Source organism: Anabrus simplex, chromosome 1, assembly GCF_040414725.1.
Source record: "Anabrus simplex isolate iqAnaSimp1 chromosome 1, ASM4041472v1, whole genome shotgun sequence".
NCBI classification, from domain to species: domain Eukaryota; kingdom Metazoa; phylum Arthropoda; class Insecta; order Orthoptera; family Tettigoniidae; genus Anabrus; species Anabrus simplex.
The window spans coordinates 1,360,933,828-1,360,947,698 of record NC_090265.1 but is presented as its reverse complement, the minus strand read 5'-3'; the positions used below and the strand labels follow the sequence as shown (position 1 = coordinate 1,360,947,698).

The following is a 13,871-nucleotide window of genomic DNA, read 5'->3' as shown; positions in this document are numbered from 1 at the left end:
CTTCATTTGTCTCTGTACCATTTTTTGTCCAGATATTTAGATATTTGCATTTTAATGAAGACGTGTATGTACCAGTCAGAACAGTGGATGTGACGTATGCAAATAACACTGGTGTGTACCTCGCATGACATTTAGCATGCGAATTACATCATTTACTTCCTTTGTCAATGGTCAATGAATAAAATAATCTAGTTATTCATTGACCTCATATTTTGTAATTTAATTGGATGATAAACTTTAAAAATTTTCGGAGTCCTTCAAATGTAGCTATTTTTGAGGATGAATCAAAATATCCATAATTAAAAACAGAAGTTTTCTTTAAAGTAAAAATTCACCAAAAAATTCTTTCTTTCTATCTTTCTTAATCAGGTTATCCTCCAGGGTTGGCTTTTCCCTCGGACTCAGCGAGGGATCCCACCTCTACCGCCTCAAGGGCAGTGTCCTGGAGCGTGAGACATTGGGTCGGGGATACAACTAGGGAGGATGTCCAGTGCTTCGCCCAGGTGGCCTCACCTGCTATGCTGAACAGGGGCCTTGATGGGGATGGGGAGATTGGAAGGGTTAGACAAGGAAGAGGGAAGGAAGCAGCCGTGGCCTTAAGTTAGGCTCCTTCCCGGCATTTGCCTGGAGGAGAAGTGGGAAACCACGGAAAACCACTTCCAGGATGGATGAGGTGGGAATCGAACCCATCACTCCTCAATTGACCTCCCGAGGCTGAGTGGACCCCGTTCCAGCCCTCGTACCACTTTTAAAATTTCGTGGCAGAGCCGGGAATCGAACCTGGACCTCCGGGGGTGGCAGCTAATCACACTAACCACTACATCACAGAGGCGGACCACCAAAAGTTCCACACATTCAAAAATGAATGTTTGAACATTTCCAAAATCCATACAAATATATCTGTTAATTTGACGGTGGTTCAAACTGTGAAAGAAAATCTCTACTTTCAGGTAGAGTGAAATAATTACCATTTTTATTTACTTTCCTGAAAATTACGTCTTTTGAAAATATGGAAACAAACTCACAGAAAATAAATTTTTCAGACTTCATAAAACGCTTAATAATAATAAACAACCGGGCGAGTTGGCCGTGCGCGTAGAGGCGTGCGGCTGTGAGCTTGCATCCGGGAGATAGTAGGTTCGAATCCCACTATCAGCAGCCCTGAAAATGGTTTTCCGTGGTTTCCCATTTTCACACCAGGCAAATGCTGGGGCTGTACCTTAATTAAGGCCACGGCCGCTTCCTTCCAACTCCTAGGCCTTTCCTATCCCATCGTCGCCATAAGACCTAACTGTGTCGGTGCGACGTAAAGCCCGTAGCAAAAAAACAAAAAACAAATTTCAAGTAAACCCCTTAAATAGTTGCAAAAATGAAATTTACCTTGGTTAGTGCATGAAACCCCTTTAAGTTTGCTTGTAATTATTCAGTTTCATCCGGGAAATAGTGGGTTCGGGCCCTACTGTCGTCAGCCCTGGTTTTCGTGGTTTCCCATTTTTAAACCAGGCAAATGCTAGGGATGCATCTTAATTAAGGCCACTGCCGCTTCTTTCCCACTTTCCCACTCATAGCATGACTCATAGCATGACTGGCTGCACCGATGAGCCGGGTCGAATTCTCCACTGATACTGACAATAGGCACTCTCAGGTGGTTGATAAGTGTACTTTGTACTGTCAGGAAATAGGTGGTGGTGGTGGTGGTGGTGGTGGTGGTGGTGGTGGTGGTGAGTATTGTCTTAAAAGGAAATACAATTTGGCAACCATCCTCTCTCAACACTAACTGGAGGAAAAAATGGAAGAGGTCCGACACTTCGAAGAATAAAAATATCGACAAAAGAGGAGGAAGGGCCACGAAGGGCACGGGAATAACCCCATACCGTCGGGGCGAAAGAGAGCAAGAGTTGACGGAGGGAGGTAGAATAGGAGAGATTGAAGGAGATTACTAGGAAATTGAATTTAGCGAAAAAATTCAGCTAAGGATAACACGATGCAAACGTAATAGTCAGCCATATGAATTTTAGGGAGAAATCGAAGGATATGTGTAGATACTTTAAGGCAGATACAGGTTTGAGGAAGGACATTCCAGGAATCATTATTCAACAATGGGAGGGATATGTGAGGACTTAAACAGGGCAGAAGTATTCAGTCAGCAGTACGTTGGATATAAATACTGTATACTACCCAGACAGAGGAGGGACTAATACTGTCGAATTACTGAAATTTATTTAAGATAATAAAGACATTTACAAAAAGATAAAAAAAAAGGAGTTGAAAGACAGCTGGGATTGGTAAGATTTCTGGGGATATATTAAAGGCTATGGAGTGGGATATAGTATCATATCTCAAATACTCATTTGATTACTGTGAGCATGACGGAGTGTTACCAAATAAATGGAGAGTAGCTATAGCAGCCCCAGATTACATGGGAAAGGGTGGCGAACATAAAGTGGATATTACAGGCCAGTCAGCTTGACATGTGTTGTTAGTAAAATTTTGGATAGCATTCTTTGTGATTATATCAGAAACGTTTGCAAAATAACTGTTTTATTCGAAAGCAGTTCGAGTTTAGGAAAGGTTATTCCAACGAAGCTAAACTTGTAGGGTTCCAGCAAGTTATAGCAGATACTTTAGATTCAGGAGGTCAAACGGGGAACCTTTCACCCGGGCGACAGCCCTAAGTGCAGATCATTGATTGATTGATTGATTGATTGACTGACATTGATTGATTGATCAGGCGGGCATCATGTTCTTGCTCGTATGGGTTTACCCTTTAGCACCAAACGATTTTATAGAACTAGTTTTTGGAGTATTTTGTGATGGGTATAACCGACCCAGAATTGCAAGGAGCTCCTGGTTTAGTGGACCGAAATGAGTTAGAAAAGGGGTCTTCAATGATTTTTTACTGGAGTCGTGATTTATAGTAATATTTGGGTTCCAAGTATTTGGTCGAATAAGGCAGGTGCCGGTCTTGCTTACGGCGACTGGTTACACCATAACTGAAAAAGTGACTATGTTGTACAGTATATTAATGTAAAATAGCATTTTATTTCCACACGACACCTAGTAATTTGCAGGCCTTCGGGCTGAACAGTGGTCGCTTGCTGGGCCAAGGCCTTTCAGGGCTGCAGTGCTATGGGGTTAGTTCGTTTTTCAGCATTTTATTTCCTTGCGCTTTTAAATTCCAACCAGTGGATTGTTTACATACAATGCATTCAAATACACGTCACTATGCCAGAAGGCTAACCCGTTTGGTTACTTTAGAAATAATGATATAATAGATATTTTTTTGCTATTTGTTTTACGTCGCACTGACACAGATATGTCTCATGGCGACGATGGGATAGGAAAGGCCTAGGAATGGGAAGGAAGCGACCGTGGCCTTAATTAAGGTACAGCCCCAGCATTTGCCTGGTGTAAAAATGGGAACCACAGAAAACCATCTTCAGGGCTGCCGACAGTGGGGTTCGAACCCACTATCTCCCGATTACTGGATATTGGCCGCGCTTGAGCGACTGCAGCTATCGAGCTTGGTGATATAATAAATAAAGGCATGATGAAAGTCATTTGGGGTGCTTGATTAGCTCAGAGGCTTAAATAACGGCTCTCCACCCAGAAGGCTGAAGTTCGAATTCCGACCCTGGGCTGAGATATTCATTCCAACAGTCATATGGCGCGAGGAAGTGCAACCGGCCTTCAACACTCGGCCAAAACAAAAATGAGTCTGGGTGGCTCCAGCGATTTCACATATAGCTGGAATAATCTGAAGAGAATTTTGTCCAATTCATTAGGTGCATAGTCAGTGTACTGGTCTTCGGTTCAAAGGGCCCTGGGTTCGATTTCTGGCCGGGCCATGGGTTTTAACCATGTTTGGTTAATATCTCCAGCTCTGAGGCAGAGTGTTGTTGGTCGTTTGCATACAACACATCACACTACAAACCACAACGAAGGCAATTCCTCCAGGTACGGTTGGTGTCAGGAAAGGCAACCGGCTGTAAAACAAAGCTTAATTTAAGTTAGTCCCAAGACCATGTAGTTGGGAAAAGGTCAGAAAGAACAAGAAGGAGAAGAAGAAGATGATAAAACTCATTTCCTGTAACACTGAATTGTCATGAAAAGCTGATTCAAACTAATAGAGACATTTATTCTCGAGAATGTGAAGCTTTGAGCTTGCATCCGGGAGATCGTGGGTTCGAACCTCACTGTTGGCAGCCCTGAAGATGGTTTTCCGTGGTTTCCCATTTTCACACCAGGCAAATGCTAAGGCTGTACCTTAATTAGGGCCACGGCCGCTTCCTTCCCAATCCTAGCCCCTTCCTCTCTCATCGTCGCCATAAGACCTATCCGTATCGGTGCGACATAAAGCAAATAACAAAAAAGTATGTATATTCTTCGTCTGCGTCCCCCACTCACAGCGGGATGTATTTGGTCCGCGAGAGCTATTTTATTTCGCTCAAGTCCGCCGGCAAGCCGGTTAGGACCCCCTATCCGTCATCCGGGACGCGCCGCGTGGGAGTATCACATCCCCCCCTGCTACGCCAGCGTAGTAGGTTCGTGGCTTTTTCACATTCACTAACTCTGGACGGCATCACATTTGAAAATGTGTGCATTTCAATACTACTTTTTGCTAACGGTACATGTCTGACTGTGAAAATAACCATCACTGAATGTGACTTCTTGCAAAAGAAATGACCAGGCGAGTTGGTCGTGCGGTTAGTGGCGCGTAGCTGTGAGCTTGCATCGGGGAGATAGTGGGTTCGAATCCCAGTATTGGGAGCCCTGAAGATGGTTTACCGTGGTTTCTCATTTTCACACCGGGAAAATGTAGGGCTGTACCTTAATTAAGGCCAAGGCTGCTTCCTTCCCACTCCTAGGCCCTTCCTATCCCATCAATGCCATAAGACCTATCTGTGTCGGTGCGACGTTAAAAAAATGCAACAGAAATGGGCATGCTTCTGTTTAAAAATAAACCAATTTTTTACCCCTTCTGCGGCGTTTTATAAATCACGGGACTGTTATTCACTCAGGTGAGATCCTCTTATCGCTTTCTTCAGATAGTCAGAAGGATGTAGTAGTTTAGTTGGTAGAGTCCCTCTTTAAGGTTAATAGGGTATATACACTGACTGACAGAGCAAATGCAACACCAAGAAGGAGTGGTCAGAACTTTATGCCAATTGCAGGGTAGACTGACGTCACTGAGGTATGCTCATGATGTGAAATGCGCCGCTGTGCTGCGCACGTAGCGAACGATAAATGGGACACGGCGTTGGCGAATGGCCCACTTCGTACCGTGATTTCTCAGCCGACAGTCATTGTAGAACGTGTTGTCGTGTGCCACAGGACACGTGTATAGCTAAGAATGCCAGGCCGCCGTCAACGGAGGCATTTCCAGCAGACAGACGACTTTACGAGGGGTATGGTGATCGGGCTGAGAAGGGCAGGTTGGTCGCTTCGTCAAATCGCAGCCGATACCCATAGGGATGTGTCCACGGTGCAGCGCCTGTGGCGGAGATGGTTGGCGCAGGGACATGTGGCACGTGCGAGGGGTCCAGGCGCAGCCCGAGTGACGTCAGCACGCGAGGATCGGCGCATCCGCCGCCAAGCGGTAGCAGCCCCGCACGCCACGTCAACCGCCATTCTTCAGCATGTGCAAGACACCCTGGCTGTTCCAATATCGACCAGAACAATTTCCCGTCGATTGGTTGAAGGAGGCCTGCACTCCCGGCGTCCGCTCAGAAGACTACCATTGACTCCACAGCATAGACGTGCACGCCTGGCATGGTGCCGGGCTAGAGCGACTTGGATGAGGGAATGGCGGAACGTCGTGTTCTCCGATGAGTCACGCTTCTGTTCTGTCAGTGATAGTCACCGCAGACGAGTGTGGCGTCGGCGTGGAGAAAGGTCAAATCCGGCAGTAACTGTGGAGCGCCCTACCGCTAGACAACGCGGCATCATGGTTTGGGGCGCTATTGCGTATGATTCCACGTCACCTCTAGTGCGTATTCAAGGCACGTTAAATGCCCACCGCTACGTGCAGTATGTGCTGCGGCCGGTGGCACTCCCGTACCTTCAGGGGCTGCCCAATGCTCTTTTTCAGCAGGATAATGCCCGCCCACACACTGCTCGCATCTCCCAACAGGCTCTACGAGGTGTACAGATGCTTCCGTGGCCAGCGTACTCTCCGGATCTCTCACCAATCGAACACGTGTGGGATCTCATTGGACGCTGTTTGCAAACTCTGCCCCAGCCTCGTACGGACGACCAACTGTGGCAAATGGTTGACAGAGAATGGAGAACCATCCCTCAGGACACCATCCGCACTCTTATTGACTCTGTACCTCGACGTGTTTCTGCGTGCATCGCCGTTCGCGGTGGTCCTACATCCTACTGAGTCGATGCCGTGCGCATTGTGTAACCTGCATATCGGTCTGAAATAAACATCAATTATTCGTCCGTGCCGTCTCTGTTTTTTCCCCAACTTTCATCCCTTTCGAACCACTCCTTCTTGGTGTTGCATTTGCTCTGTCAGTCAGTGTAATTTCAGTGGTTCGAATCCATCCAGACCGAGCTCGATAGCTGCAGTCGCTTAAGTGCGGCCAGTATCCAATATTCGGGAGATAGTAGGTTCGCACCCCACTGTCGGCAGCCCTGAAGATGGTTTTCCGTGGTTTCCGATTTTCACACCAGGCAAATGCTGGAGTTGTACCTTAATTAAGGCCACGGCCGCTTCCTTCCCACTCCTAGCCCTTTCCTGTCCCATCGTCGCCGTAAGACCTGTCAGTGTCTGTGTAACGTAAAGCAAAAAAAAAAAAGAAAAATCCATCCAGTGTTTGAAATTTCCTATTTCTTTGAAGTTTCCAAGTTATTTGTCATTTTCAATTTCTTTGAAATCATTCAAAGAAATACTAGCTAAACAATTGATACGGAATCTGTTACCTGGGTGACAGCCCTAAAACGAATCAACGATAATTAATCGTTTGATTGACAGAGAACATATTCGAGGTGATAGAACTTAGGTGAATGACTCTGTCCAGATTCTTATCCCGATATTCTGTGAAAGATATTTTGACTTATTCTCACTACAAATGTTTCAAATATTCTTTTTTTGATTTGATTTTCGCCTTATACGTGTATAACTTGCTGAAATCAATAAAATTACACCTCATACGACGTGCCGCTATGCCGGAGTCCAAATCTGCACTATCTGATAGGGGCGTGGCATGATGACTTAAGTAACTCAATATAGCAGCACTATTGTAACACCCAGTGATGTTATATCGAAGTCAGGCTCTTGTAACTGGATAAATTGGTCGTTCTTCCTCACAATAAGATACTGAAGGCTGTGGCCATAATTTTTCGTTCATAAATTACATTTTTTTTGCAACTGTCTATACATTGCACCGACATAGATATGTCTTATGGCGACGATGGGATGGAAAAAGGCTAGGAATTGGAAAGAAGCGGCCGTGGTCTTAATTAAGCTACAGCCTTTGTCTGGTGTAAAAATTGGAAACCGTGGAAAACCATTCTCAGCGGTGCCGACAGTGGTGTTCGAACTCACTATTTCCTGATTGCAAGCTCCCAGCTACGCGCCCCTAACCCCACGGCCAGCTCGCTCGGTGTCTCTAAATTATTTAGATTTTAAAACATTCGTGTTTTTGTAATGCTCACGGACCAAAGTACGGTTCCCAAAATATCGATATACTGTACGTTAAAATACTGCATCCATCAAGAAATGGTAACAGGCGGATGTTATTCCCTAAAGAGAATCATGTAATATGAATTGGCAGTTTATATTTCCTACATCTTTGGTGATTCATGAACTCTACTAAAACACTGGAGTACTCATTACAAATGAAGAGACTTTCGGTTTTTATCTGTGTGCAGTTAAGGTAAGGTAATTTTCGTCAAGCATATTGAAGTCGTCTGCTCCTAGCTGTAATCCGCAACTTCCGGAGCCGCGACTGTCACCATCACTGTGCTTCCGGACCGGAGCTGAGGCTCTAGATGTAAATAGTCGCCCCGCACACGCAGCACCTCAACGTTTCAAACATAATACCAGAGAAGCAAAAAGAGTTTTGCTTCGGTAGAGTAATCTTAGTTTTCTGCGAAATCTGACCTGTAGTCTATTCCCTCGTTAACATATACCTCATCCAATTGCAAAATAACCCACTTTTCTATTCCACCTACTCTGACCTCGACAACTTTCATAAAATGATCATTTCCGTTCACCTGATTTGGTTAAATATGTGAAGAAGCAGCCAGTTGCTGCAGATACCTTTTTATAAGCGCATCTTTTAAGCCCTGAATCTTGGATTTCACACTCTCAACGAATATATTAACAGACTGAAGTATACGGCTCAGATTAATAAATTGGTTAATTAATTGTCGCAGCCAACTACACTTTTGTAACAATAGCTGCGACCCAAGAATTTCGCTTAGGACTCGATAACTCACTTCAGTGTAATTGAAATACGCACAAATTTTCGAGTTACCATTTATATAAAATTCAACATTCATGGAATCGAATTTTACTGCGTAGCGCACCGGACAAAAAATAGTCACTCCTGGAGAAATCATTACAAGCATCATTTAATACTGTGTAGCTCCGCCTCTGGACTTGATAACCGCCTGGATTCGGTTAGAAAGTGAGTACATAAGGTTTTGCAGGTACGTCGCATCCAGGTTAAGCCACTCGCGGAGGACTTGATCGCGCAATTCCAGCAAATTGCGGGGATGCTGATGTCGGGGTTTTTAATCTGTTGTTCCAACATGTTTCACAGATTTTTCAATGGGGTTCAAGTCAGGTGATTTTGCAGGCCAATCGAGATGCAATAGGGTGGGGAAGTCACATATGCATCCAGGCCGATGAACTTTGCTGTTGTCATCTTGAAAATCGGGGTATCAATAACATACTCATCATGCAGATGTTGACTGCAAGGCAATACCTGATCATCCAGAATGTTTACATAAACATACTGGTTCATGTTAGTGGTCACCTCAGTGAGCAAGCCCAATCCATGATACCAAGAACACCCCCAAAACATCACAGACCCGCCTCCGGCTTGAACCTGACCTTGAACACATATAGGATAACATGCTTCATTTGGCCTTCGGTGCACTCAACGACGATCATCTTTGGAATACAGGCAAAAACTTGATTCATCAGACCACATTATGTTCCACCAGTCAGCTACTGTCCATGTTCCACAATTTCTGTCCCATTGAAAACTCGCAGCTTTATGAGCCTGTGTGAGTAATGGCCTCTTGCCAGGTGACCGACTCCAATATTGCTCATTGCATGCAGTTCCCGTCACAATGTTCTCTCGCTAACAGGTTGGGATGCACCTTCATTCACTGACTGCAGCAATTCCTGTCGGGTTTGGAAGTGATTTTGATTCACAAGCTGTGAAACGCGTCTCCAGTCCCTTCCAGTCAGGATCTTTTTCCGACTACAATTCTGACGCCGTGTTTCGTGGCCACGTGTAGTAGTACACCACCCTAGACACGTTGGAAACACCAACAAATCCAGCAACTTCACGCAGCGTATGGCCATACGATTGCTGCTTTTTGCCACTCTGTTACATCGTTACATCTACCCATGTTGACGTACATTGTCAGCTTCAATGTCTCACTGATCGCTACTGCTTTATGGTAACGTAGAGCCAGTGCACGTGCGGTTGAGCAAGGGACTCGTTCACTGCGCCATCTGCACAGGCTTTACGATCCATCTGTGCGTGCGCACTAGGGTGACTAGTTTTTTGTCCGGTGAGCTTAGTTTATCATTGAACAATTTAAAATTAAGTCCCCTGTTTTCGATTCGAATAACTGTTAGCTTAGCAGAAATTTCCTGCAAATATACATTGTTGAAAGTCACTGATTTTATCATTTGCAGTTGTCTATTTCAGTGTCCTTTCCTCAACACCTTTTCTTCTTTCTTCAATCTCCAAGGCTCTATCATCTGGATGCTTTCTTTTAAGTGGCTTCTTTGACAGACACGCAGGCAATCCATCGAAAATAGTTGGTAAAGAACCAGCTTTCAATTTTGGTGTGTCATACACCGTTGGTATCCTTATACGAAACTTCACGCCGTATACATTCCAACTCAGAATGCTTAATACACACTGCATTCGAGGACGAATGCACCCAGTGTTTTCTTGGAATATTCTTCACGCACTGTTTATGTGACATTTGTTCTTTTGGGAAACCGAAAATCGATACGTACCCACTTACAGCACCTTTTACAGCATAATTACTTCTATAACCGGGTACACAACATTTTACCGGCATTTTAGTTCCCAGAAAGATATATGCATAGGCTAAAACCACGGTGTCGTGAGACTAAAACTCGTTCTGACCAGCAGCTTTCAGTGCGTGATTGGAAAGCAGCTAGGCCTAGTGACGTCATACGCCCCTCCATCAACATTCCTGCTTCTAGTATTGCGTGCCGATCTTCAGGTCACGGTTGGTAGTGACTGACGGCACAGCGGTAACTGACGAACATCCTGCGTCCTTATGTGTTACCTCTCATACGACAGTATCGTAGTGCCATTTTTCAATGTGACAATGCTCGTCCACACACGGAACATATCTCTGTGAACTGTCTGCTTGATGTTGAGGTACTCCCGTGACCAGCAAGATACCAAGATCTGTCCCCGATGGAACATGTGTAGGACCAGCTCCGACTTCAACTCCGTCCCAGTGCCAGTATCCAGAATATCAAGGACCAGTTACAACAGTTGTGGGCCAGCTTGCCTCAGAAGAGGGTGCAACGGTTTTATGACACACTTCCCACCCGAATCAGTGCATAAATCCAGGCGAGAGAGGGTGCAACGTCATACTGATAAGTGGGCTCATACTGCCAAGTACTTTGTATACTTGACTCGATTTTGTAATCACTGAAATAACAGCACATACCCTCTAACACTCGAAGTTTTAATTCGTTTTCTCCTCTCCTTTTGGGTGGTTCAATTTACTTGTCAAAAGTAGAACGAGAGCATCGAATATCCGATATATTTATATTTTCTTGTAGTTCCGGTGAACTTACAATTAGAAAAGAAACTGGTCTATAGTGGAACCGTCTTGGGTCTATAGTAATCTGGAAGAAATAATTTTCTTATGGTGAAAGATGCCTTTGCTGGCAAGATGTAGTGTTTACAGTACACTATGACTTCTGGTATGGGCTAGAACAAATGTATTACTTTCACTGACCTGTTTCAGTCTCATCCTTGGCTTTGACAACATGAAAGTTACAGAGGCATGAGTGATGCTAGTAATGTAATGCCATTCCTAATGCAGCCAGTCCCTGCTATGAACGGTATGAAAATATTGCTCATAGGGTCGGTTGGTGCATGCATTTCAGCGTAATCATAATTGGTTAATTCCGCTGACATGGGGGATGGATCATTATCATTTCATCTTCATCACGACGCGCAGGTCGCTTACGGGAGTCAAATTGAAAGACCTGAATCTGGCGAGCCGAACATGTCCTCGGACACTCTCGGCACTAAAAGCCATACACCATTTCATTTCAGTGGGCTTAGCAGACTGATATGTAATAGCAACTTCTGGCTCGGCGAGGAAAGCAACGGAAAACTACCTCACTCCTCATTCCCCTAGTATGCCTCGTCAGCGACGCCTAGGCTATCTATGACAGCTGTTAGCGGAGTTGTGGAGGATCAAACCAGGCCTTCGGGCTGAATACCCAACATACTGTACATACACATGGTGAAAGAATGCCTTTGCTGGCGAGATAGTGATTGCAGTGCACTATCTCTACTGGTATGGACTAGAACAATTTTTCAACTTTCATTGACTTCATGAGCAATGCCATGCCATTCCTTATGCATCCAGTCCCTGTTATGAATGGGGTGAAAATATCTCTCAATAAGTCGGTTGGTGTTGGCATTTCAGTGGGCTTGGCAAATTCTAGCTCAGCAAGAAAAGCAACGGTAACTATGTCATTTCTCATATCCCTTGTACGCGTCTTCAGTGATGCCCAGGCCATCTATGATAGCGGATTGAGGAGCTGTTTAGGATTCAACCAGACTTTGGTCTGAATACTCAACAAACATACACACATACACATGTTGAAGGAATTACTGAAATCGATCGAGTGGTTGCCAAGATTAGCCTCCACAAACAAACACATTCAGAAACCTCTTCAGTATAGATTGGTAGAGGAAATGTGCAGACTTATGAGGGCGAACATCCTCAGTAGTACGGGAAGAACACACCGAGCTCGATAGCTGCAGTCGCTTAAGTGCGGCCAGTATCCAGTATTCGGGAGATAGTAGGTTCGAACCCCACTGTTGGCAGCCCTGAAGATGATTTTCCGTGGTTTCCCATTTTCACACCAGGCAAATGCTGGGGATGTACCTTAATTAAGGCCAGGGCTGCTTCCTTCCCACTCCTATCCCTTTCCTGTCCCGTTATCGTCATAAGACCTATCTGTGTCAGTACGACGTAAAGCAACTTGTAAATAAAGAAAAAAGAAAAAAAAGGGAAACTGGAAGAACAGAGGACTTCAAAATGAAATTGGTTGCACCTCGGATCTATTTTGCTTCCACTCCCGTTGAACATAATAACGGATGTGAGGGAAATGGCAATATGGTATATTACGCATGCAAATGACGCTGTACTCTGTTCAAAGACTAAGGTAGGGTTTCTTAGGAAACTGGTACATTCGGTCTCAACACTCGAAGAAAGAGGGTTAAGGATCAGCGGGACGAAGATATCCACGTCTTCATATCGGAGAAAATGATGGAGAAAATCTGAAATTGAACGGTGAAGTCCTCAAGAGAGTGGGCCCCTTCAAATACCCGGGTTGAGCCTTATGGGAAACAAGAAATGTGAAACTGGAACTCACTACAGAATTATTCAAGCAAGCTAGAAAAACTGGAAGGAGACAGCAAGGGGACTATGTGATCGAAGTATATTAGCCAGGCTTAAAGGAAAAGTGCAGGAGACGGTAATGTGGTCGGTAATGTGGTCAGTAATGTTATAAGGCAGGGCTGGCCACAACGAGGCTCGCGAGCCGCATGCGGCTCTTGAGTCAGTCTTGTGCGGCTCTTGACACCAACCTTAGAGTAAAATTAAATGATATAATTAGTGGAATCTAACGACATCTCGCGGCTGGCGGCAGTCAGTAGCAGTGATGTGCGGCTTAACGTTATTAGCGCTGTAGGTCAGTGGTAAGACATGGGAGGTGAATCCGGCGCCTTCCATTTGATAGTGCTGTGAGCGGGAGAGTGTGTCAGTGAGCCAGTGTCGTGAGGTGAATCTAGTCGCGTTCACGTATAGGCAGTAGCGAGTGTCGATACTTTTCTGTGTGCAGTTGTGTGCTGTTTCAGTACAGTTGTGGCTTGGTGTCCGAACAGTTGCGATGCTGTCTAAGAAGCGTAAATATGAAGAGGAGAATCGAGCTTTTAATACCGACTGGGAGGAATAATTCGTTTTTGAAGAAAGAAACGGTAAGCCAATGTGTCTTTTGTGTCAAATAACTTTATCACAGTTCAAGGCCAGTAATCTAAAACGCCACTGTGACACTAATCACAGCGGTTTCAACAAAGATTTTTCCTGTTGGCTCTCAGTTAAGGAAAACCAAACTGAAATCACTAAAAGGAAAAACTTCATGGTCAGAGTAGGGTTATGTCAATTTTTACCAAGGAAGCAGATTTGACAACCGAAGCTGGCTTCATCTTGGCTTTTAATATTGCAAAAGCAAAAAGCCTTACATAGAGGGGGAGTTTATTAAGAAGAACATGGCACAAGTTATTTCTGTTTTAGAACCCGAAAATAAGACACTGCAGAAACTGTACAACGAAATGCCCGCTGCTAGACACACAATAGAGAGGCGAGTTTCTGTTATTAGTGCG

The 13,871-nt window shown here is 44.8% G+C and overlaps 1 protein-coding gene across 1 annotated transcript in view; it reads right to left on the bottom strand.

The window, feature by feature from the left end:
• LOC136859048 (ras-specific guanine nucleotide-releasing factor 2) overlaps positions 1-13,871 on the bottom strand; it is a 1,472,247-nt gene that overhangs the window by 675,221 nt on the left and 783,155 nt on the right. The window lies entirely within an intron of this gene.